At 40.4% G+C, this 26,937-nt stretch overlaps 1 protein-coding gene across 10 annotated transcripts in view; it reads right to left on the bottom strand.

The window, feature by feature from the left end:
• The window catches only part of PDE1C (phosphodiesterase 1C), a 306,686-nt gene that overhangs the window by 72,839 nt on the left and 206,910 nt on the right, over positions 1 to 26,937 (bottom strand). The gene's annotated exons all lie outside the window — the stretch shown is intronic.

The following is a 26,937-nucleotide window of genomic DNA, read 5'->3' as shown; positions in this document are numbered from 1 at the left end:
GGAATCAGTTAAAAGCTGGATCCAGCACGATGCCCAGCGCACATGATTAGCGTATGTAAGCTGTGGGATGTCCACAGAACTCTTAAAAATATCAGTCACCATGACATTGAACCAACACCACATTATGTTTGGGCTCAGATAAGTCAGTGAGATGTGATAGCTCTCAATCACACTGAAATATGCTAAAACAGAAATAACTTGGAATTCAACACCGGAGTTAAAAGAGCTGATTTCATCCCAGACAGAAGCAATCAATTAACCTGATGAGCACTATCTGTTGATAAATTCAGGCACTGATGAAGGCTGTTTTACAGGCAAAGGTGCATTTGTGTGTGTTAAAAAATACTACTCCAGAAATACCATGCAAAGGTAAGGAAATACTATAAACTTCATTATACTACAAGGTCACTTTAGACTCGCCCATCTGTTAAACAGATTCCACAGAAGGTCTCCTATTAGGTTTTCACTAGGGGGAAACAGACTTTCTAACAACATAAGTCTGCACAGATGTCCTCTTAAAATGTTTGTTTTGATTTTTTTCCCCGTGACAAAGATAATTACCACATTTGCTCTTTTTTCTTTCGTATTTTCCTCTCCTTCATTTTCTACTTTCTGTTCCAAGTTAGGGGAAAAAAAAAAGAAAAAGAAAGAAAAAAGAAGAAAATATAGAAGAGTGAAATCCCAATTAAAGAAAAAAGAAAGGTGCAAGCTCAGAATTAAAAACTTATCATTCTCTTAAAAGATCATGGGATAAAAACTTGACATACGAAAACGCTTTTGTCAGTGCCTTCATCTTTGTTAAACAGCAGTTAAATAAATTCAGCTGTGCAGCAGAAATGACAAGTTGTTTGTCCTGCTCACAATGCAGGAACGTATTGTAGCCATGTCATCTAAAATCTAGCATACTAGTCTTCCTCAGCCTTTTCTGTAGACCCAGGAGAAGGATAACCTTTTCCTCAAAATAATTCACAGCTCATGCCCTAAATGAACTCCCTGCTCTCACTTGATTTAGCACGTCTGGAGCCCAAATTGCTAGACAATTATTAATGAAATTCTTCACACAATGTGTATTTCCTTGCTATTACACTGCTGTCACGCTATCAGTGCTCTCAATTAAAGTCAATTTCCACTGGGCTGAGCTGAGAAGCACCCAGACTGCCCACGTGCACTGCACCAACAGCAACTTACACCTAGATTTTCTCCTGCTCCCCATCCCTTAAACACTGAGGCTTCTGAGAAAAATAAAAATCATTAAAAAAGCCACTGATTATTTGTCTGTGTTAGTCACATAAACACCACTCCTACTGGCAGCGCTCTCTTTGACACAGAGCTACATAATTAAACACATGAAGAATCTTGTACAGGGGTCCACCTGCTTTGGGCAGATCAGCTCATCTTCTTGTTTGTTGTCAAGAAAGCAACAGTATTGTTCAATAATTCATTCTTGATGATAGAATGGGGAGAGAACAAAAGTAAGCAGTGGTTCAGAAGCTTTCTCCTTCCTTCATCCCATGTGTGGGGAATGTAGGGACGCGATCCCTTAACTTATCAGAAACACTGCTTGTACATGAGCCAAAGGGGTTAATGTGCAGGAGAAACATTATCTTGGGCTCCTCCTGACCTTCATTTCATTGACTGAACTACCAGGCAGCTCTGTGCCACAAGTAATTCAAAATTCATGCTCAATAGCAGCACAGTGAGTAACTGTTGCTTCACGGCACCAACATCCATCACCAAAAAAGATTATGCAGAGTACTGTGTGCATCAATCATCTGGCAAAACTGAAGCACAGTCATTACAATAAAATCTTGTCAAATGATCAGCTGCTCTCAGGTGGAAAAAAAAAAAATTACGGTGTCTTTGCTTTGCCATCCATTATCTCTAACTCTTCCTGATTCATTGAGTCACAGCACCTGCTGCCCCATTACACTTCTACCAAATAAAGGACCAGAGACAGATTATCTTTAATGCATCCCATGTATCTTAGTTTGGTTGAAATAGTCCTAAATCCAATCACAAAGTTAAGGCCAGGCTGTTCCAATGAAGGGGATCCAGGCAAATTTATTAGCTGGAAAATGCCATCTCATGGTGGCTGAACTAATTTTGGAATTCAACCGAATTCGGGAAAATATTTTATCTTACATAAAAACATTACAACAAACTTTCTACACATTTAATTTTTAGGAAATTATACTAAGGTGGAGCAGAGGGCAAGATTCTGACTTCATCTCTTTACTCCATAGACTATTCATGGCAGAAAGGGCGTTGGGTTCAGTCACATGTACCACTGACAAGAAAATGAGAAGTCTGTCAGTTTCCCAAAAGAAACATGACAATACAATTATCACATTGAATGGAAGGAAACAAGTTCATTATTTATGTTGCTTTTATTGAAACTGACTGAAGAAGAGGAAGCTCAGAGTGACCCCATTGCTTTTTACAACTCCCTAAAAGGGGGCTGTAGTGAGGCAGGGCCAGCCTCTCCTCCCAGGTAACTGGTGATGGGACAGGAGGTGACGGCCTTAAGTGACCAAGGGAGATCCAGTTGGATTTTAAGAAACATTCCTGCTCAGGAAGAGTGGTCAAGCATTGGAACAGGCTGCCCAGGGAAGAGGTGGAGTCACTGATCCCTGGAGGTGTTCAGAACATGTGCAGATGTGGCACTGATGGACACGGTTAGTGCGCATGGTGGGGATGCGTTGGCAGTTGGACTAATGTGATCTCGGTGGTCATTTTCCGACCTCAATAATTCTATAATTTTGACCTATTTCATAAGAACCAAAGTATGTTTTGCTCTATTCTGTTTTTAAAAGTTCATTTTAGAATGACCAGAACCTATATTTTCATTCTTTCTTTTCCTTTCAGTATCAGAACTAAAATTTCTACTAGGCCCAGTCCCATTGGAGTCCAGACAATTATTGTGAAAAAAGGAGACACCAGGTGTTAACCATCTCCAACATTAAACTTTTTTTAAGACTACTGCATTCATCACATGCGTTTCTCAGACTATGGTCACCAGCGGAGCACCTACAGAGAACCACTGGTCATATGATATTAGCTTTAAATCCAGTTCTTTAATTATAATGATACTGCTAATGCCTTTCTAAATGAGATTAGCAAAGGCAGCTATTTCCTCTACTCCAAAAATTCTCTGTAATATCCAGACCACAAATTCCCCCTGAACGCGTGCCAAATACTGTGGAAAAAGTTTGAGAGCCCTTATTCTCTGTACAGTTATTTTATTCTTTGGAATAATGTCACTGCCCAAAGGAGAAGCCTAGCCTTGTACAACGCTAAGCATTTTCAACTTCCTCTGAGCCCACAGACAGCTCAGGCAGGTGTAAGCTTTAGAAAAAGAGGCTAGGCCATTTCCAGAAGACAGCTTTCCCTTGGAAAGACAGCGTGGGAATATCTGCTTGCAATCACCATTAAAACCTCAGCAAATAAGCCCACTGAACTCAAAGCAAGCAGGATGGCTCTTCAATGATGGTGAGAGGTTAGCCAAAGACTATGCCATTCCACAGTGCTGTTGGCACACGTTTCCCTAAAACATTCACTAGCATGTTTATGACTCAGGTCGGCAGAAAATAAATGAAATTAATGAACTCGACTTCGTCCATGAAAGTTACACAGCTCAAAGACCCCATACAACTCTAAATACAAACTGAATAACGGGAAAATAATTAATAATAATGGAGCTGTTTTCAGAGCGTTCTTGAAACCTAAAATTTCTGAGTAACATCTCCAAGCATTCTCCTATGTTTCATTCAGAACAGTATCTGTGTACAAATAATTACCCTTAGCTAGAGGGCTTGCTTTTATTGTGTTGATTTTTTTTTTTTTTTTTTAAGCATTATATATAATTCCAGAGCATATTAACACCAGCACAGCCTGGATACCAGTCAGCTCCCATTAACATGCGAAGTGCATGGATTGTCTGAATACTTGCAGCAGGTTTCCTTCAACTAGTGTAAGTCTTTAAAGCTGCATGGCTCATCCTCACTTCTATTTTCAAAGCTTTAAGAATGTGATTCGCTGCACATTTTCAACAAAATGTGCTACTGGCTTCCTTCTGCACTAACCTGAGAAAAAATATGGCCTTCTTCCTTTCTTTCAAAAAGCACCAATAGAGAAAACTTCTCCAGAATATGAAATCATTCCTCAGCTACAGTTCCACATAAGACAGCTTGTTGTTCACAACAGTTCTGAGCTCTGTACTGACTTCTTCTGGATGGTGAACTGTAGTTGCTCAAGTGAAATGGAAGCCTCGAAAATAAAACACCCTGCATCGGTTTAAAGGAATCCCTTTAGGCTGACAGCACTGAAAGCAGAAAGGAGATCCCAAAAAGGGGATCCTAACTGCTAGGAAAGCTGTAAAGTATTCCAGAAAGGAGAATATCCCTTTTCAACTCTTTTGTAGTTAGAAAGTTCCAGGTTTTACTGATATACCCAGAACACGTGGAACAAGAATGCATTGGAGACAACATTTACTGAAGTTGACAAAAACTAGTATATGTAGTAACACAACACCAGGTTGTTAAGCTCTTGTGGAATGGTGGTTTCATATTCCAGGAGCTTTGGAATAAATCTTTCAAACTTCCATCGGAAATTGTCACAAAGGAAAATGCTCACAAAGCTTCTGTAAGCATGTAATAAATAACTGCAGTGTCATTCTGGTAGTGCACTCAGTGAGAGAACAGTTTGTGGGTTCCCAGTAAACAGAAGGGACCCTTCTAACACATTCTGCAAGAAATTGGGTCTGATCTCTACACCTCTTTTCTTGAGCAGTAGCTTTCTGCCACACACTCATCTCCTTCACTTGCAAATGCCACCAGGTTTCGATGGAAGTGGGCATGCTTGAAAAAGGTCTTGCATTTGCATATGGGATAAGAATGCAAGTTGCTACATCTACATAAGAACTCACTACTAACCATGTTATGATTAATGTTAGATGTGCATATTTTTTCTCCAAAATATCGTCAGCATTAACTTTAGAATGGGTCACTCCTTACTGCCCTGTTCATCACAGAGGTTCACCAGCTAAAACCATAACATGTGATTGATTGAGGCCATTTGCATGTTCCTATGGATGGAAAGAATGCTATCAAAATTAGACACTCATGTGGAGCTCCTTCAGCTTCAGCAAATCCTTGTGGCTCTGGCTCCAGAAGTCTGAATAAGAGACACCTTCTGTGTTTATGCAGCTTTTCTTAGTCAAACTACTCTTGAAAAACAAAGAGAATGATTTCAAGAACACCTCATTTGTGACAACATTCTTTTGATATCCAGCTCAAATTCCTCTTAAAAAATAATTTAAAAACTTAAATAAAATAACCAAGAAGCTTCAGAAATTAACAAGATAGTAATCAGAATTATTACCAAGTAGACCCATTTGCATAAATTCCAGCTTCAGCTTACGTTCAGAAAAAGCCCAAGGGCTGCTATTACAAGCTGCAAAGACAAAGTCTGCTGAATTGAGAGACAAAACAAATGTATGGTACACGTTTCTTTCCCTTTTCTGGCAAACTACCATAAGTAACAGTTGCAAATTCATGAATAAGATTGAGAAACAGATGTTCACCATACAGTGAACCATGTTTCTATTCAAACACTAGTGCATAGAAATAGGTGCACATCTTCTACCTCACTCCAAAGGACGAACTCAAGAAATCTGATATTCTAGGGGTACACCACAGTTAGAGATCCTGTGCAGATCAACTAAGCAGGGATTACATAGAAAATCTGTCAGATGCTGCGGGACTGTATCCAATTAAGTGTAAAGAAACTATAGACTTAATGTACATGACATTTAATGTTGCACAAAAGGAAAAGCAGACTGCATGTGGAACATCTCATAATGCATCAGCCCCAGTCAGCTGGGTTGCCAAAAGCCTCCATGATGTGCATTGAAGACCTTCTGGTGCTCCATTCAGGTAGCAGGTTGGGGAAACAGATACAGAATACTCAGGAAGTCATAGAGAATCTCACCATGCTTTTTCACAGTAGCACTCATGATTCATTCCATAGTCTGCCACATCTCAGTCTAAGGTTCTGCATATATAGCAGGTATGAACTGCTGAGGAACAGATCCAGATTAGAATGACAACTTCAGCAGCAACCCTTAAAACACAACAGAAAATACACCAGCTGGCAACCCCCAGCCCAATGGGTTTGTATTAGACTAGATAGTTTTCTTTTCTTATTGCCTTTGTGCAAAAAATTCAAGTGACAACTTCCAGAGGAGAAAAAATATGATTGCAAAGAAGAGCCACTAGAATACACAGCACATCTATACTTGCCAAGTCACTGTATGGCCTTCCTCTTGTGACCTGAAATATCCTTCTTTTTTCAATTTTTAAATACAGTAAGTAAAGTTGTTGCACTCAGAAGCATGACGAGGCAACCGTGAAACCGCAGGATCTCTGCATCTGTTGAAACAGAAATCCAAAGACAGCAAAGGTCTCTCAGAACCAAGCCCTTCCAAATCAATGGGGCTGTTTTATAAAAATGACATCAGTTATGAAATCTCAGGCACAAATCTAGGGAATGATGGCAACAAATTCTCCACTTGCATTTTTAAAAACAAGTATCTGAGAGGAGCCGTATGAATTCCTGCTTTTATTGATATAAATATTGATAATTCCACATTATCAGTTCAATGTTGGTGCATCTAATGATGCATTCCCCTTAGTTTTACAGAGACTGAATCTTTTTCTTTGAAACCACAGTTACCACATTTCTCAATCCCTGAACAAGGCCATTCTTCCAAATGATGCCAGCAGATTGCTTTGTGCAAATCTGAATGTCTGATGTTCACACAAGCTCTCTATTTAATGATCTCTGCAGAAATCAGGGAGAGTTCAATAGATTAATACCAAAATGTTTTATTGTCATCTTAATTGTCCCCCATCTGTTATCATCAAAATATCTACAGGTGAAAGTCTGCAAGTTGTTCACACTTTCCAGTTCCTAAAACCAACCATGTTCCACAGCAGCTTTTAGAAACACGCAGTCAAGCAAGTGCAGAGCAGAGTGCATACAAAGTGTGAAGTTCAGGCAGGAGGACGCCCTGCCTTCAGAGGTGCCCTAAACAAAGGAAGATGTTGTTCCCAGGCTGCTTCCTTTCAGATAACTCCCAGTAATCAGCACATCCTGAGACCCAGGTAAAGACTACATCTCACTTATACTCCACTAGCTATAGCTAGGGACAGGCATAGATCAATGGTACGCTCCTATACGACCTCAAAGCTCTTACTTGGGACTGGCTTTGGAAAACTTATCACAGAAGCACAGAATTGTGTAAGCTGGAAAGGACCTTCAGAAATCATCTAGTCCAACTCCCCTGCAATGAACAAGGACATCTACAGTAGATCAGGTCACTCGGAGCCCCACACAGCCTGACCCCAAATACCTGCATATACAAGGCATCCAACACTTCTCAGGGCAACATGTCCCTGTGCTTCACTGCCCTCATCATAAAAGAACTTCTTTCTTACATCACATATAAATCTCTCTTCTTTTATTGGAAAGCATTTCCCCTTGTTCTATCACAACAGACATCACTGAAGAGTCTGTCCCCTTCTTTCCTACAGTCCCATTTTAGATACTGAAAGACTGCTATCAGATCTCCCCAGAGCTTTTTATTCTCTAGGCTGAACAGCCCCATCTCTCTCAGCTTGCTTTCACAGGGGAGATGTTCCACCCTTGGATCATTTCTGTGCCCTCCTCTGGACACACACCAACAGGTCCATGTCCCTCCTGTACTGAGGGCTCCACACTGGATGCAGTACTCCAGGTGAGGACTCACCAGCACAGAGGGGCAGGATCACCTCTCTTAACATTCTGGCCATGCTGCTTTTACTTCTTTTATTTCTGCTTACTCTAGTGAACTCTAAGGTTCATCTAGATCCCTAAGACAGCTTTACACACTGATCCCACCAAAGATATCAGCCAAAAATTTGGTGCTATATTTAAATTTGCTTAAAAACTTTCACCATTTCCTTTCCACTTAAATGCTTACATCTCTCTGGGTACATTTAATATCCAGCCACTGAGGCTTCTGGACACATTAAACATGTGGATCCTCATAGTTCTGCCTCAGATTTCTATTCCAGAAAAAATATTTCTTGGGATTATTACAATGCTAACTGATTAACATCTACACAGCTGAATCACTGGTCTAAAATGAGAAAAATGAGCTAAATCACTGCTAAAATATTACTTGTCAGCATATTTAAGATCTGTTACACGCTTTTTGTAGCCTTACAAATTCACTCTGAGAGTTCAGAAGTTCACCATACTTCTCGTGTAATACTTTATACATGCATTTGTTAGCTTATGTATTTAATACAATTTTTCTCCAGACACAACTTACTTCCCTCTTTCCAGGAATGTATTAACAAATCTTGTTAGAAGAAAGCCAGCGCTTCTTTTTTCTTGCCTCAAATTTTGCATATCATTCCCTCCCGGTGGTTGCAATGCGACCATTTTATACTTCTAAATGCATTCACTTTTCCTACAATTAATTGCCTTTATTTTGGAGGAATCCATTCCCAAAGTCAACATCAAACACACTTTGCTAAAGGCTGGAAAACCAAGGCTGTCTGAAACTTTTAGCTGCACACGTTAAACATGTTGAACTAGATACCTGCCATGTAGGGATTCTGTAACCTGGGCACTAGCAGGAGAATCAAAGTCTTCAGAGAGAAATGGCAAGAAGAGGCAATTATAACAAGAAAGCTGGAAGTTGACAAACCACCAATTAAAAATTAGCTCTGAACAGAGTTGCATTTTTTTCAGAATAGTTGTCCACATAGTGGTCTTCACTGATACATCAGTATTTGCACTTTGCACTGCAGACTGCCTCCCTGCCTTCCATCATTATCAGCCAGACTAACAGATCCACAGATAGTGTAGTTTACTACTAGTGATCCAACCTTTTAAGTTTACTAATAAGCGCGTGATCTGGGTTTGTCCCTAAACCATAATCTGGCCACTGGAGCACTGATGGTTAAAATAAGTTAGAGGAAAGAATTTCTAAGCTATGTTCATTTCTCTGAGACTTCCACCTTCCGTTTAGAGAGAAACTTGGACAACTTACGAAGTCTAGGAATAAACTTTTGCATGGTGGCTTCTTACCTCCTCATTTTAATTGCAATTAAACACTCTCTTTCTAAAACAGAACGGTCAGTATGACTGCTCCAGGTAGTACAAATTACAAGTTGCAAACGGAAAAGCTTCAGAGTTCTATGAAACACGCACTCAACGTGGGCCAAAAGCGCAGTTGGACAAATCTAGAGAGCATGACTGGGAAAAGACCTCTGGAGGAAATGGAAACATTTGAAATTCACTGCTTCTTCACTGTAGCACAAAATAGATTACCAAGTAGACATAAAACAATGCTAAGTTTGCAGTCAAAATTGTGAAAAGAAAATTGTGCAGCTGATGAAACAGTACATTGTAGGTAGGAAACTGATTTCATTCAAGGCTGTTTGTGTAAGAAGGAACAAAGATCACCTGAGATTTCCTGCAGCTACTCAACGGAACACAAACAAAGCACTTCAAAAACATCTGCTGGAACTAACCCAAGGTTAGAAAGACACAGAAAATGTATTTGAATAGCAGTATTAAGAAAAGGGTGTGACAAAGAACAAGAAAAAACTTGTAACGATTGTTTAGGAAAATAAATTCCTTACGCAAATTACTGTTGTGTTTACAGGGTCATATGCCTTCCATCTCCATTTCCTGCATGCACTGTTATGTTCCACATGCTATGGAGGAGCGGAGGCCTTTGGTTGTAGATATCTGCAGAACTACCCTTGCTCTCATGCTGAAATGGCACTGAAAACTTCAGCTGTATTCACAGCTGCAACACCCAAACTCTCTCCTGCCTCAGGCTCTGATGGAAGGTAGCATTAGCCCTCAAACGATATAAATTATTTCCTACTTTTCCTAGTAAATTACCATTCTTCAAATACTGTTAAGCAGGCATGCTGAAAATCACTGAATGGCTTAGTTTAATACCTTGGCACAAATACTACCTTGCTTCTGCCCATCTTTCCTTCCTGTCCTATTTTGCTGCCTCACCCTCAACTTTGGCTGTGGTGGAAATTTCACCAGCAGCATCTCCGTGATTTGCTTTGCTTGACCTTCCTAAGGCCTATTTCTGCTTTGTACCAGTAAGACTGCACAACAACATCAATACAAAATGGGACAAAGAGATGCTGAAGCTGTCAGAAGCAGACTTTGCCATTCCCTTCCTTTAATGACCTAACACTTTGATGGCCAGAGTGGTGCATTATGGCTAAAAACTTCTCAGGACCTTCTGTCCAGTAATGAACAGGGAATTTTTCACTAACACCATGTCAAATGACAACAGCATGGAAGCATCAGAGGAAAGGGAAGAGGTGTATCAGGACAACTAGTCTTTTCAAAACAGTCAAGTGAAGCCTACAGACAACAAGGAATTTTTGCAAGCTACTGAACTGCCAAAGTTTGTTTGAATCTTCAAGTAATAGAGCAAAACTCTTGAAGGCACAACTGACCTGTCTTTGCCCAGCTTTTTCCAATTTATGTTACCTGCAATTTCTGTGTTAGGTTCACGTGGCAAGGTTTGGCTATTGGGCAGAGCGCTCACAGACGCAAGACCTGCAGCTCCCATATGCCAGATCAGAGCCAGCTCCAGATGCTCCAAAAAGGACCTGCTGCTGCCAGAGCTGAGCCATGAGCAATGCTGGCTGGCTGTGCCTCTGAGAAAACAGATTTAAGAAAGTGAAAAACTGCTGTGCAACAGCAAATGGGGGAGAGGAGTGAGAATATGTGTGAGGAACAGCCCTGCAGCCACTGAGGTCAGGGCAGGAGGTGCTCTAGGTGTGGAGCAGAAGTTCCCTGCAGCCCAGGAGAGTCCCATGATGGAACAGACTGTCCCACTGAACCCTACAGGCATAATGCAGATCAGATCTCTATGTGCAGCCTGTAGAGAGAAGCCTGCAGTGAGCAGAGGTTTGGGGGAGCTGCCACCCATCGGGATCTGTGCTGGAGCCATCTGCTCCTGAAGGATGGGCCCTGCTGTAAGGAGCTGTGTCAGAGCAATGCTCAGAGAGCTGCAGCCTGTGGGAAGCCCATATAAGATCAGTTTGAGAAGGGCAGCAGCCCATGGGAAGGACCACACACTGGGGCAGGCGCAGAGTGATTATGAAGAAGTGGCAGAGAAAGCATTGTGGACTAACCACAGCTTTATTCCTTGCAAAAGAGGGAGGCAGAAGAGAGTAGATGGGATTACTAAGTGGAAACAGACTGATCTTCTCCATGCTGAATCTGTTTTGCCCACAATAGTAATCAGTGAGTGATCTTCCTGTCCTTATCTTGTTCTCCGAGGGGTCAGTGCTAGGGCTGATAGTCTTTAATTTCTTCATCAGTGTCATCAACAGTGGGGTTGAGTGCACCTTCAAGTTTGCTGATGACTCCAAGCTGTGGGGTGCAGTTGACACACCACAAGAACGAGATGCCATCTAGAGAGATCCAGACAGACTTCAGCAATGGGTCCATGTGAGCCTCACGAGGCTCAACAGATCCACATGCAAAGTCTTACACCGGTGTCAAAGCAACCTCCATTACCAATAAGAACTGGAAGATGAAAGAATTGAGAGATCTACAAAAAGAGACCTGGGGGTACTGGTGGATAGCAGACTGGAAATGAGCCAATGTGCCCTCACAGCCCAGAAAGCCAACCGTATACTGGGCTACAACAAAAGAAGCGTGGCCAAAAGGTCAAGGGAGCTGATCCTGCTGCTCTACTGTGCACTAGCGAGGCCTCGCCTGGAGTGCTGCATCCAGATGGGGAGTCCTCAGTACTGGAGAGACATGGATCTATTGGAGCACATCCAGAGAAGGACTACAAAAATGATCCAAGTGATGGAACCTCTCCTACAACAACAGGCTGAGAGAGCCAGGGCTGTCCAGCCTGGAAAACAGAAGGCTGAGAGGTGACCTGATAGTGGCCTTTCAGTAAAGGGGAGCTATGTGAAAAAAGGGGACAGATTCTTCAGCAGGGTCCCTGGTGACAGGACAAGAGGAAAAGGCTTCAAGCTCAGGGAAGGTAGATTTAGGTTAGGTACAAGGAAAAAATCCTTTATAGTGAGGGTGGTGAGGAACAGGTTGCCTAGTGATGTGGTTGATGCCCTGTCCCTGGAGACTTTCAAGGCAAGGCTAGATAAGGCCCTGGGCAAACTGATCTAGCTGCGGTGTCCCTGCTCACTGCAGGAGAGTTGGACTAGATGGCCCTCAGAGGTCTCTTCCAACTCTAAGATTTCTGTGATCCTATGATCTTAACCCACAAGCCCTTTTCATCATATTTTCTCCTCCTTTTCTGCTGAGGAGGGGGAGTAAGAGTGAGGCAGGTAATGCATGGCCACCTACCAGTGCTACATTAGAAGATCATCATTCCTGTTTTTTTCAGTGGATTTGACAGCTCATTTACATGAGTTAAACTTGCATCTTCAAGAAGTTGAAAATCAACTATGCCACGAACCATAATAGTGTCCAGAATGAAACTTAAATTACGGCAAGCTCAAGTTATGGCAAATAATGTTGCTCATTTCGATACATTTGCTGAACACAGACCTGTGAACAGCGAAAAATATGCAGCCTTACTTTCTGTTTCTATAAAGGAATTTAAAAACGGGCTTCAAGGTTGAAAAAAAAAAAAAAAAAATCATCCATTTTTTCTATATTTGTGACTTCATTTTCAGTCAGCTTAAATAAAGCACCTGCAAATTTTCAAATGGAATGTACAGAACTGCAACCAGGCATTCATCTGAAAGAAAGATCTGATCATGTTCACTTCACCAGGTCTTTATAAGACCTACCCTACCCCTGACTTCACAGTCATACCTTATTCAGGCCATCGTTTTTTGGCAGTCCATGCATTTGTGAACAGCTGTTTTCAAGGATGAAATACGGAAAAAGTAAAATCAGATAAAAAATCTCTGATGAACATCTTGAAGCTCACTGAGAATTGCAACCACTTGAATCAGACAGTGATGCATTAGTTTCACAAAAATAGGGTTAAATATTCCAGTAGTTTTTTTTTCATTGCCCTCTTTTTATGTTTTAATTTAAAAAGCACTTAAAAAAAGAAATGTTGTTATTATAAACATTAATTATAATACATACTCATACTCTAGATGCGGCCCAAGACAATTTCTATTGATTCAGTGTGGCCTCCACAGGCTAGCTAAAAGGCTAGGCACCTATCCCTGACACATTCTGTCCCACTGTGCAGTGCAACATAAGGGTTAGAGCTCAAGTTACGCAGAGTCTGTTTGCATTTGTTTTACAAAGTAAGCTTCTCCAATTTGAGATGAACACCGAAAATATTTCATCTACAACTGTGACAAAGCAGAACTCAAGACACACTAATTAAGCCACCACTTAGTGAGGATATGATAGTAATAGTCAAGCACTGGGTACAAGCAGTGATATCAATGCCAAGATGGAAAGGAAGCATTCTTAAAAATGCATTTTGAAGCTGGGATGGCAAGTGGGGAAAGGCACACCATTATCACATGTCTTTTGTCCTTCAGAGGCATCTTTGGAAACATGAACTAGTTCGAACTGTGCTTGAGATTGTAGTGGCAGTTTCAGTAGTTCCTGGTCTCTGACTAGAACAGAAGACTTGGTAGGTTTGGGTTATATCATACGAAAGTTCTGATGGCTCCCAGAATGTTTTACTCATCCTTCAAAAATCCTTCATCTTAACAACGTCCTTGTGTTCTCTTCCAGTATTGGCTGGATCTAAAAAGATCCAAAGTAAACATTATTGTTTGATTTCCCCTTGAGACAGTTATTTTGAACAGCTAGTGAATTCACAGACTAATCAAAGGGTTTCCATGTCAGAATAACAATAAAGCAAACAAAAGATGTTTAGTTTTAGCCTATGGGATATTTCTTAATGTCATTTTCTAAGAAAGCAGTGCTGATTCAAACCTTCTGTCTGTCACCAGGACCCCAGGAAACTATCAGCCCCAAACAGCATCAAACAGTTTTCTCAAACATGAAGCCTGTACAAACTGCATGATGATGAAAGGCCAACGTACATCTCTGCTGAGGAAACTGCAAATTCACCACCACTGTTAGGCAACAAAGAATCCGAAGAGAACCTCAGCTCTGACACAAAAAGAAACAGGCTTCATCTGTGCCATGCCTACAGCATTGAGAGACTCTGTGAGCAAACAGTATACAGTCAGCCCACCCCATACCTCACAGCAAAAGAGTAAGCCCATGTTATCCAGCTGAACATGCCTCAGATGTTCAACCATTCCAAAAAAAGAAATAGCCTATAGCATTCTCCTGTATTTGGAAAATACCTTTGAAAAGCTGCCTCTAAAATCACCAATGACATGCAGAAAAGCTGGAAAATTTCATAGTTTGCCAAGAAAAGTTCTGCTGTCAGGAAAACTGCCCACAAAACTTCATGTTCACGGATTAAATCTGAATTTGAGGGTAAAAATCTGATTGCCAACATTATGTTCTTTTAACTTCTGGTTTACACAGGTGTAGTCAGAACTGATGCTCTGAAAGCACACCAAAAACATTCATTTTCATATGGTATTCCTCTCCAGTGCAAAATCTGGACCAACTATGTTCCTATATAAACACTGCTTGCCTTTCAAATTACAGAAACACGAAGTTACACTTGCAACATTTTCCTTTTCTTGGCACTTTTTCAAAAACTGCCCAGGAGATGCACCATTCAAGTGCTGAAGTTAAAGAGAGCCATCCCCACAGTCAGGAGGAGCTCTCCTCCCCCTTACATCATCATCACTTACATCATTAAGGACCTGTTGAGAAAAAAGAAGAAAAAACAAGCAACAAACTTTTGCAAATGTAAACACAAAATTGTAGTCCATCCCTATCCCTTACAGTGTCAAACAAGCCATGCAGAATTAAAAACAGGTAACGATTCAGGAGGTAGTCAGGAGAAAGTTCTTCTTTGGAAACATGTAGCTTTACAGCTGTCAGAGGGGTGTGAGAAGTGCACACCTGATATGACATCACTGCATAAACACTTGTGATACCTGCAACAAAACTTGAGATTCAGACACCATCAATGTTGTCCCATCGACTTTCCGACTACAGGTAGGATAAATTTTTATATTAAACAAAACAATTAAGCAAAAAATTGGGGGAGAAAGTACTGGTCAATGGGGGAAAAAGTATGCTCAACAAAGTGAGGACTTTCAAAAAAAAAAATCCAAACAAACAGGAAAAATTGCAACCTTTGTCTTTATTTCACCCTGTTGCTGAAATAACTTTATTGTATTTAGTAAGACGCTCCTCCTGCCAGGAATGCAGCAACACTGAAAAACACAAAATAGGCCACCTACCTACTGTATAAGCACTAGCACAGGCAGAAAACTCAGCCTACTGGCTATGGGCTAAGCCAGTCACCAGCTAGTTAGAAGTGTTTAAGTTCATCAGCTGCAGTCCAGCAGGGAGCAGCATGAAGCATGCTAAGGCATTGCGTGAGATTCTGAATTCTGAACAAAACCTTTGCAAACTCACATCCTAGGATGTTATTTTGTTGTTGTTGTCACTGCTGACCCTGCTGCAATACTGATTTTTCCAGGGCATCAGTGCAGAGAATTTATTCTGAAAATAATTTTACATCATGCTGCATTGCTCTGTACAGAATCTGAAAGCACCAGTAACATAAAGAACATGGAGCAATAGGGGAAACATTTCGTGGTGGTACTTTCAGAAAGCCTGCTTGTTCTGAGTGCCCTGAGTAACCAATACAGGAGAGCATTCTCCAGTGCCAGATGGGTTCAGCTGTACACAGACCCTACTGAGCCCTGACAGCACACCATCTGCTTCCTCAAAGGTAGGCTGGTGAAAGCAGTGTTAGAGGTCATTTTGGAAATGCAACGACTGTGGGGAGAATGGATTTTTAAATAGAACTCAGGAGTATTGATTGAGGGAAAACCACACACAAAATGAGCTTTGAATACAATCCCTTGATAGAGATGGAGGCAGTAAGCAGACTGACTATTCTGGGAGTCCAGGCAACGCGAAATTACTTCATGTACTACATTAAGTGCATCGGGTGTAGCTGAAGAGACAATGCAGAAAGGACTGAACCACAAAACATCACGTATTCTGTATGGAAAACGTAAGAGAGAATGGGTAGCAATTTGGAAAAGCTTTCAGCATGAGGCATCCTAAAAAAAGGACTTTTTAAAACACCGTCCCAGAAGAAATACAAATCCTTTACCCTGCATGACTCCATACAAATCCTTTACCCTGCATGATTCATACAAGTGCATTTTCTTCAACTTGCAGTTAGGTGAGACTCCTGCTACTCCCTGCCACCTGAAACAACAGCCTCAAGGCACTGCATCTAGTCTGGGATCCTGTAATGCCTCTTTCAGACCTCAGTTCTTTCTACATTGTTCACCTCCTTAAATTTTACTTATAGCCCCAATGCAGCAGAAATGACCCAAAGCCCTTCAGTCTATACGTCCTGCTTGGCTCCACAACCATTAAATATTTTTTTGCGGTTTAGTATTTTGGGTCACATCTTCCACTGCTGGCATGTGTCAGTGTGGAACTTTCAGTTCTCCATCTCATGCATCCAAACATACACACACTGAAATCTTAACAAAACCTAGAACAGGACAGAGCACACATAGAACTGAGAAAATAGTAGGTTTGTAAAGGAAAGAAAAATACCATCAGATTATTGGCCATAAGGAAAAAAAGAAGGAGGACAGAATGACAAGAAGCATCTGATGTAACACTAAAGCTTGTGGATGATGTTTTCTGCTTTCCCAGGATTTGAGTTGTTTTCTAACTCCAACTCATTTCCAATTAATAAACTGTCGTGAGAATGAAAACTTACACTGATGAATTTTTCTTGTGTTATTTTTTCAGTGTTGCTTTGTCTTATGAACACAAAAGCTGAAGAGATAGCAGCAATATTGAATGTGATTGATTTTACAATTACTTTGGCAATAAAAAGAGATCATACGCTTTCCCAACATATTTACAAAGGAAGTGTAATAATCTCTCAAATTCTTTTTCTGCCATAATCACTGAATGTACAATGAGAAGCTGAAATGTCACTATATACTGAAGTGCACAGCTAGGGAAGTTCACATGGTTTGGAAATTTCCTTGTTGACCTCCAGTTCATCCATTGAACCTCCAGTTGAACCTCCAGTTCATCCATTTTTCATGTTCGTGGACCCATTTCCATCTGTTACAAAATATACAAATGTTATTTAGCTTATTAAAAGATAATTAAATGATTATCATATTAAAAGATACGGTGTAGGCTGTTTATCCCAGCAAGCAAAGAATAGACAGGATTTCCATCTATCAGCAGGACATTTTTACTTGGCATGGTTTAACAGTCTGAGCATGGAAATATTCTACATGCTACAACCAGACAGATCATACATAACCAAATCAGCAATAATCCTTAGAATTATTACTCAGATCTCAGTTAGGTAAGTGCCTTTATTGGAATGCCACGCTGAAGATCTCTGTTTGCCTTCCACCCCACATCTGAGCCCATGAAAAATGAAAATTAATCTACGGTGGATTATTTCGTCCCCCAGAAGAACCAATACACATTCGAGTCCTTAAATTCCAGCTTCTAAATATCTCTGAGAATAGATAGGGTATTTTGACTAGCAGCTTTAGATCAGAGGTTAAAAAAGCAAAGAGTAGAGCTATTTCATTTTGTTTGCTTTCTTTCCTTTTTTAAAGAGTGCTGGCAATTAAAATAAGGTATATTTTTGGGGATGATTTATAACAGCCTTAAACGCCTAGAGACCAATTTTGTAGAGCAGAAGGAGCTGTTAAAATTCCTAAAAATAACCTCCTCATCTAAAAATAACACTCTGTGGAAGCAGAATACCTGAAGCCCTTTTAGGGTTGGTAATCAACATGAGCAATAATAAAATGACCATCATTCTATTTCAGCGTCTGAAAAAAATTTCACTCTGCAGGACCATGAACTGAAAGCAGTTGAACAAGCATTTCCATGCTCCAATGACTTTCGAGTGCTCCACTTATAATATTCAGTAATGTAAATAATCTTGATAGTAAATACCTCTGTGTTCCAATAAACTATATAGCTCAAAGACACAAGGGAACTGAAAAAGAAGCTTCCCCCTATTTCAGGCTTCAAAATGTATACCTTCATGACATTATTTGAAGGAATTGTATGATTTTCAATGCAAACCCAGCACTGAACTTCCTTACTCTTCAAAACAAAGTGAAATGGCAATGAAGTCAGTAAGTAGATAATTACACTAAAATACATTCCCTTGGGGGACGTTACTGAGACTGAAGAACAGTTTGTTTAATTGGAAGCTATTGCTGGGTTACAATGGTTTTAAAAGAATAAAATGGAAGACCTAAAACTGCCTTTATACACAGTTGAAAGTCCTAGAATTTATTTATTTGCTGCATTTATATAGAACTGAAGGTCCTAAAATTTATTTGTATATAAATTACTGAAAGCATATCAGCATCACAGCACTATCTCAGTAAATATGAGAGCAGTTAGCAATATCTTCTTCAAATTTAATCTACTTTTTGCACAACAGTCCCAGATGACATAAGCCACCTGCTTTCCTTGTATATTAAAATGTGACACAAGGCATGGCTTGAAAATATTTTACTTGTCTCTGTGTTTTTTCTATTAGTGAGACTGAAGAGTTCTTATTAAAATGGGATATCTGTGGAGGCTCTCAGAACTGTGGAGAAATGGCACTGAGGCACATGATTGGTGGGCATGGTTAGCATGGATTGATGGTTGGATTTGGTGACCCTAGAGGTCTTTTCCAACCGTAATGATCCTATAGAACAATTACTCTTCCATATAGTTCTGAATAACTGCCCTGTCAGCTTGGAAGGGCCCTGTCCCTACTTCACAGAACATGCACAGCTTCACAGAAAGTGGATACACGATACAGAAAAGTCAATCTCTTTCTTTTGATGTCGGCAAGCAGTGCATGCCCATTCTCCTGTGTCTCTGACTACATTCTCCCAGCAGCACTTCTGCCAAGTGCTAAGTGTTCTGTCCACGCTAACACAAATAACATAAAAGGAAAGACACAGACCTAGCTCTACCTGTGTAGACCCAGACCTACCTGCGTGCTGTCACGTGCCACGCAGGTCCTTAAGGACAACTTCCAAAGCACCATACAGGTGAACACTGCAGCAGGAGTGGCTGTATTTCAAACATGTACTCTCAGGAGAACCAGAGTCTCTCCCAAGAATAACTGCCTGTAGGTATGCAGTGTATTGCATTGCTCAAACACTGCAGCACTCATCCATGTAAGGTCAGCCACTGGTTTCATTAAAAAAAAAGAGTACAAGTGACTACGAGCTGCCTCATTTTAGCTCAGGGCAGATGTTCTGTTAATTTCAAACAGCCTCATAGATCAGGCGCAGCCCAGCCCACCCTGCAGCCACCCCCTGTCCTGCACCATCACAGCAGTGGCTCCGTGCCACAAAGCGACCTGGCCCAGCCCAATGACAACCACAGTGGTGTGCAACCAGCACTGCCCAGGACACAGAGAGTGTACAGGACTCAGTTACAGCAAATTATTGTGTGCAGCCCTGAGAAAAACACTCTGAGAGCTGAGAATGGCAGCCACAGCCATCAAACCTGGGCAGTGCAGCGTTTCACAAAAGCAAGAATCATAGGGCCACTGAGATTGGAAAAGACCTCCAAGAGCTAATCCAACCATCCAGCTATCACCAATATTTCCCCACTACTTCTATCACTTTGTTGCTCTTTCTTCCAATTTTAATTAATATATTTTTAAAATAGTGTTGTTAAAACAAAAAGCCAAAGCAACAATATTAACTACTGTTCTGGAAAGCAACTTAGAGTTCTAAATAGTCTCTGGAAGCAACAGATCTCTCCAGCAGTTCTTAGACATGCATTTTTTCCTCTCATCACTCCTATGGGGAAGGTTTTGGGTTGGACATTAGGAAAAGGTTCTTCATGTGAGTGTTGTCAGGCATGGAACAGGTTCCCCAGGACAGTGGTCATGGCACAGAGCTTGCCAGAGTTCAGCAAGTATCTGGACAACACTCAGACATATGGTCTAATTTTTGGGGTAGTCCTTGGAGGAGCCAAGATTTGGATTCAGTGATCCTTATGAGTCCCTTACAGCTCGTGATTTTCTGTGATCCTGGGAATTATATTTTATATGTGGCCCAAGACAATTTCTCTTTCCTTGCTGTAGCCCTGGCAAGCCAAAAGGTTGGACATCAGTGCTGCAGGTCTTTAATTTGATTATTTTATTTTTTTTAGGACTTCTGAAACATACGATGGCTGCTCCAAAAATAATATAATCGCCTCAGTTATTATTTTGGCCCACAACATCAGAGGTGCATGCTGGTGGTATGGCAGTAGGGGTTGAGCCTTCCCGCCCAATATTCCATTACATTTTGTTGCCGTGACACCGACAGAAGTAGAGGGGCAGTGCAACAAAATGACATCTGACATGGAAGTGCATTTGAAGCAAAGGTGTGTCACTGAATTCCTCCATGCAGAAAAAATTGCACACAAGGACATAAACTGATGCTTGCTGAACATTTATGGGGACCAAACAGAGAATGCCAGCACAGTGAGGTGAGGGTGGTGTGTTTCAGCAGTGATGACTGTGACAGTAGATCGTCTCTGCTGGTGCAGAAGTTTATGAGATCAGCTTGCAGGCCCTTGTTAAACACCAGCAAAAATACAGCTAATGGTGGTGACAACATTCAAAAGTAATGTTTTGTAGCTGAGAATTTGCTCTATCAGGTAGTGTTAATGTACGCTTTGGTGTAGTTTGCATGGAAATAAGTAGGAGATACTACTTTCAGAGCAGCCTACATTATGACAGCTGAGTCATTCCTGATGGAGGTCACTGAATGAAGAAAAGCATACGCATTATTTAGGTTACCATTACAGGTAATTCTCTTCCCTCAAACATAAGTGATGATCATTCTGCAGACAGACTTTTTTTCTTTTTTTTTTTTTTCCTCTCCAGTTTAGGATACTTCTGCAACCTGTAACCAAAATTATGACCAGACGGTCATCTTCTATTCAAAACAAATTAAGGTAAATGTAAGAGCAAACGAATCAGACTTACATATCTCTAACCACTGTGTTTTAAATGAACAGACAAAAACAACTTCACAGAATAACAGCAACATTCCACATTAACAAGTCCTCTGAAAAACCTGTGCATGAGAACTCTAATTTAAACTGTATTTAAAGATGAGAAACTTCTGCTATCATACTGAACTGAAAGCGTGCAAACAAATAAAATAAAACAATAGCCCTTGCTCATTCTTGCCAAGTTTGTGAAATCTGGGGGGAGTTTGAGACATAACAGTCTGTGATCCATCCTCCTTACGGCTAGTACCAGGCAATACACACAAAAATGGAAAGGAACAAGAACTTCTCAGGTTACTTTTCATGGACAAGTCATGTAGACTAACAGTCATGAAAAAAAAAAAAGAAAAAAAAAGAGCTTTGTTGTGAGTACACATTGTTATGCTAAAATGATTAGTATTGCATGAACTCGGTTTATAGAGCCTCCATTTAACAAAGATCATTTCACAAAACATGAGACGTCTTGCACAGTAAGTAATTTTATCTCAAATGCGCAGGCTTTTAACCTTTCACTGTCTTGCATTCACCTCCAGTAACTAATGAACTCGGGCAGCTTCCATTTTATCTGCATTTCACTCAGCTTCTCTAGTCTCTTAAGTGAGGAGTTAGTAACCTACCCAGAAGATCACGCTGCATCTCACTGTAGTCCTCTGAGAGAACAAGAGACAAGGATGTTCCTCTGAAATAGCAGTGCTTATTACAACAGCATCCAGTTCCTGCTAGGGTTGGGGAAGGAACCTAAGCCACCAAAACTGTGCTGTCAGTGAGGGCTCACGAGCAAAGCATGGGATACTGAAAGCTTCTAGTACCAAGTTGGGAGCACTGGAGAACTGAGTTAAGGAATGGTAAAGCAGGCATAGTCAGCAAAAGCCCAAATAAAACCCATGCCTCCTTTAAAAATATTTTTTGTAAATATTAAAAAACCACTACTCTTACAATGAGAGGGGAAAAACAAAAAAAGATGGTAGAACAAGTGAAGCATCTGTTAGAAAAATGCCAAACATACAGAAAATGATACAACATTACTATGTTGCATATAAGAAATAAAATATAGAATATGAAAATATGAAATCACTAAATAATAAACAGTGAGAAATACCAAATTAATGAGATAGATAGAAAAGGGCCTGTTTAGTAAGGTTCTTTATTAGCTCCCACTATATGTAGGATACAGTGAGGCCTTGAGCATTTCCAGGTTCAGAGTTCAACTTGAGTGAGAACACATAGAAAAAAAAATACAAAACTATATTACATGTAAAACCACAGGTCACTGTTGGTACAGTGCCCATATATAGTCTAGTTAACCACCAGGCCACATCCTTTGTCTTTGTTAGTGCCATCATTATGTCTTCTTAAATTAGGGTCTAATCTGGTAACACTCTGCTTAACACACCTGCACAGTACTGCTCATGCACGAAGATGAGACCAAATATAAATGAAGAGTTCTGCAACATCGAATGCTTCTTTCTCTTAGGCTGGAAGAAAAGTCTTATTGTTTTAAAATAAAAAAATATTCTACAATGGTAAAATCAATACTCCTAGGTTGCAGTACACAGAAGCAGGTAGCATTTTAGAAGCTGGTAACTGAGTTCAGGTAACGTGGATTTTGTAATCTGTCCCTTACATGAAAATTACTCTCAACTTACTAAAGCAGGGCACCATACATCTATCAAAAAAAATCACTAGAAATTATTACAGTTTGCCTCTTGCTATGTATCACTAAGACATAATGACCACGCTGCCATAGATCTTACTCCTAACTATTTCAGTACTTCTACTCTTCAGACAGCATTTTGATTTTAAGCTCCTATTCTGTAAATAACAATTCAGAAGTTGTAACCTCATTTGTGTTTCCTTAAAAACATAAATTAATTAAAAAGGGTTTATTACTACAACAGATACAATGCTGGAGTGATAGCTACAGGGGATTTCTCCATTTACCCCAGGGAAAGCAGCATGATTCTGGAATGTATACTATCCCATCTACATCCAATGTTCAAAGGGCACACAAGCCCTTTTGTCCTGTGTATACTCCTATCTATATTACAGTATACTGTGTGCATAGCCTGTGGGAACTTGTACTATTTTGATCTCACAGTTTTTAAATATATTTAAGAGTATCAGCAAATTACAAATAAACCACAACCCTGTCCAATCTCTTCTGAAAAGCCCCCAGCCCTGCCTTGTTTACTGAACTTTTTCTTACTGGGCTGTTACATCTTGGTAAGAAGTGTGAACAATTGTGAGGAAGATTAATTAATCATGCTTTTGTATTTTATAGTATTCTGGTTCACTGTGGTTTAGACTTCAGCTGACTGAATAATATCTTTTTAAAATAACAATTATGTTATTTTCAGGAGGGAGAAAACAAACATTAGGAGTCTGACAAAGATGGAAAAGCACTCTCAGATCACAGTGCCCAACTGACAGCCTGGGTCTTAGCTCCAGTTTCCCAGAAAGGGATGAAGTTGTTGCCATGCTTAAAGCTGGCTTCTTGCGGATTCTCATACCAAGAAACCAAAGGAAATTTTATCTCAGGCTTCAGTCACAGCTTTGAGAGCATATTAGAGCCCATCCCATCAGCCAAGCGTGAAAGCTGTCATATGCATGAGCCACACTATCCAACTTCTGCCACTGGTACTGAGTCAGGAAAGAGTTAATGATGTGAAAATAAGTCCAGAAGGGTCTGGTTCAGGTTGAGACATAGCTGGGGCGGGATTAATTCTTGCTTGCTTTTGTATCTTTTTCTTCCTAATTGCCCACAACCAAGTGGGATGATTGGAGAAGTAGAAACCCCTGGAGCAAAATAAATACTTCAGAAACAAAACAGTTACATTTGTCAAGGACATTTAGTAATGGCTCATTTTGTTTGTAACACTCCCCATTACCCTTTATGTAGGCAAAGCTTCTGAGCCTTTCTAATTAATTCTGCAACCACAACAGCATGCCAAAGGCTCTGCATATGAAAGAGAGAGTCTATCCTAACCAGCTGGATTGTAAGAGAAGTAGCTACACAAATGAGGCCCTGAAGTAACACTGCAGAGGGAAAAAAACTAAGCACGTATTCCTCACACACTATCAAACAGCCTTCTTCAGGGTAACTAGCCTACTTTCTACTAGCATATTATCAATGTAAGGGAATGTATGTCCAATTTTGTGACCAATATAAAAACAGCAGTAAAGATCAGTCCTATAATAGCTATATGATAGCTATATGATGCAAAACAGCATTTAATTGGTCAGCCTCTGGGAAGAACATCCCTTTGATACATCTAGCTGTATGTTCAGGCACCATGAATAGGGAATGGCAAACAATCAAAAAGTTATTACAGGAGATATCCTGCAAGATCTGTGTAAGTCAGTATGGACAAAAGTATTACATTAGTGCTGTTCCAGCACCTCACCACTCTCATAGTAAGAATTTCCCCCCAACACCCAACCTAAATCTTCCCTCCCTCAACTTGAAACCGTTTCCCCTTGTCCTGTAGTTATCTACCCTTTCGAAGAGTTGATTCCCCTCCCATCTGTAGGCTCCCTTTAGGCACTGAAAGGCTGCAGTGAGGTCACCCTGCAGCCTTCTTTTCTCAGGCTGAACAATCCCAGCTCTCTCAGCCTGTCTTCATAGGGGAGGTGCTCCAGTCCCCTGATCATCCTAATGGCCCTCCTCTGGACCCTAACAGCTCCCTGTCTTTCTTATACTGGGGGCTCCAGACCTGGACACAGCACTGCAGATGGGGCCTCACAAGAGCAGAGTAGAGGGGGACGATCACCTTCCTGTTCCTGCTGGCCACCTGTCTTCTGATGGAGCCCAGGATACCATTTGCTTTTTGAGCTGCAATGGCACGCTGCTGGCTCATGTTAAACTTTTCATCTATCAAGACCCTCAGGTCCTTCTCTGCTGGGCTGCTCTCAAGGACCGCTCCTTCCAGTCCGTACGGATGCCTTTGCTCAAGTTTCCTCAATTAGAAAAGATAGGAGCAATATAGAAGAATTCAAGATGTATTTTCTATAGTAAACTGAACAAACCAATATTTTCCCTAAGTGATGTTTTCTTTGTTTTTCTCTAGTAAATTTCTGGAGGCAGAAATTAGGCAAAAATAATGCATTTTCCTAACCTCCCAGCTCATGCCTACCTCTCACAAAACTCTCCTGCTGAACGGCTTGGTTGAATACACTTCTGCAGGTTTGTAACTGATGCTTTGAAGTTCATTAAGCAAAAAAAAATCAGCCCCTTATGCCAGGCCCAAATTTAAACACTGCTACAGTGCTGTTGCATTATTGCCTCTTCATTGCATAGAACAGAGATCCTTATCGCTCTGGCACAACTAGTGCTGCAGTATTAAAGTGCATTTAATGTGCTGCTCAAAGGCACTGAGACACTTGTGAAAGAACCACGTAAGTTTATATAGACAATAATATTTAAGTGAACACATCTAATTGAGGTTCTCAAATCCTTGAGTTAAGCAAGTTATTTTTCTAAAGTATTAGCACTTACTACAAGTTTTTAAATTCACTGAGAACACCCAAATCCTGGTTTAAAGAGAAAAAAAAGTTTATCTTCTAACGTTCAAGGTATTTTATCTGTCTAATTCCCCAGCTTCTCATGCAACAAATCCAAGCAGCTCATCCTGTCAAGAATTATCTCAAACGTTTTGCTCCTTTGCAGGCCATAAAAAGCATCTTGACTACATATCACAATTTCTAAATTCATTTCTGAGGAAGTGCATCTCTAGTATATGCCACAATAAAGTTATGAGCTGTTTACGCATCTCCAAACACTCAATAACCTATTTAAAAAGTAAACTGGTGGTAATTCGATACTCTAAGAAAAATTATTCTATCATACTAAATTAAATTGAAATGCAGCCCAAAGTGTAATTGCTATGTTTAATATTTAAAATCATTGACTTTACGGCAATACACCATACTGAAAACTGCAAACGAGCTCGTTAGCTGAATTTTTGCATTTTCTATGAGCAATAACAATTAATATAATTACTAATAATATAATTATTTCCCTCGAACAACCCTGTTTAAAATGTAGTGCACATTTGATCATAATGAAAAGAATGGAAATTTCCATTTCACACCAGAGCTAGCATTTCATATAAGATCATTAAGCTTATTCCTTGAAACCTATAGTAGTAATTCACGGTCCTCGCTCTGAAGAGGGGCCTTTGAGTAAGAGATAATTTCACACTGCGTACGCACAGATGTCTAACTGCACAGCCAGACATTCAGCAGAGAGAGCAGAAAGGGGCACAGCACCACAGGCTGGAAGGGATGTTAGTGTGGGACTGCTGCCCTTTCCCCATTGCCTCTTCCTCCTCTCCCTCAGTAAATTTTTTCCAGACTTTCACAAATTCACTCAAGATTCACACAGTGAGCAGAGTTTCAGTCCATTCCACAGCACGTGGGATGACTTAATTTCATGATCCAACTGCCTTCTTAGATGTCCATTTCAAATTAGCATTCAGAAGGAAAGCACAGCTGGACTTCAGCAGAGCTGGTTGGGACTTCGTTTCTAAGAAGGTGCAAGGTAGCAGAAATGTCCTTTGATAAATGTATAAAAAAAATAAGTGAAGCAAAATACTGACTTCATTAGATACGCATACCTGAGAATTAATTACCTGAAGAAGCTATTGAGCAAATAGACCAAGAAAAAAAAAAAAAAATCAGATGCCCTCTGTATCCAGAAAAGGCATGAAATGAGTAATTGTGAATAATATTGTTCCTCCAGTGAATTAAACA

This window comes from Tympanuchus pallidicinctus, unplaced genomic scaffold (assembly GCF_026119805.1).
Source record: "Tympanuchus pallidicinctus isolate F22 unplaced genomic scaffold, pur_lepc_1.0 scaffold3, whole genome shotgun sequence".
NCBI classification, from domain to species: Eukaryota; Metazoa; Chordata; class Aves; order Galliformes; family Phasianidae; genus Tympanuchus; species Tympanuchus pallidicinctus.
The sequence above is the reverse complement of the archived record's forward strand: the minus strand, read 5'-3'. Positions and strand labels throughout refer to the sequence as shown.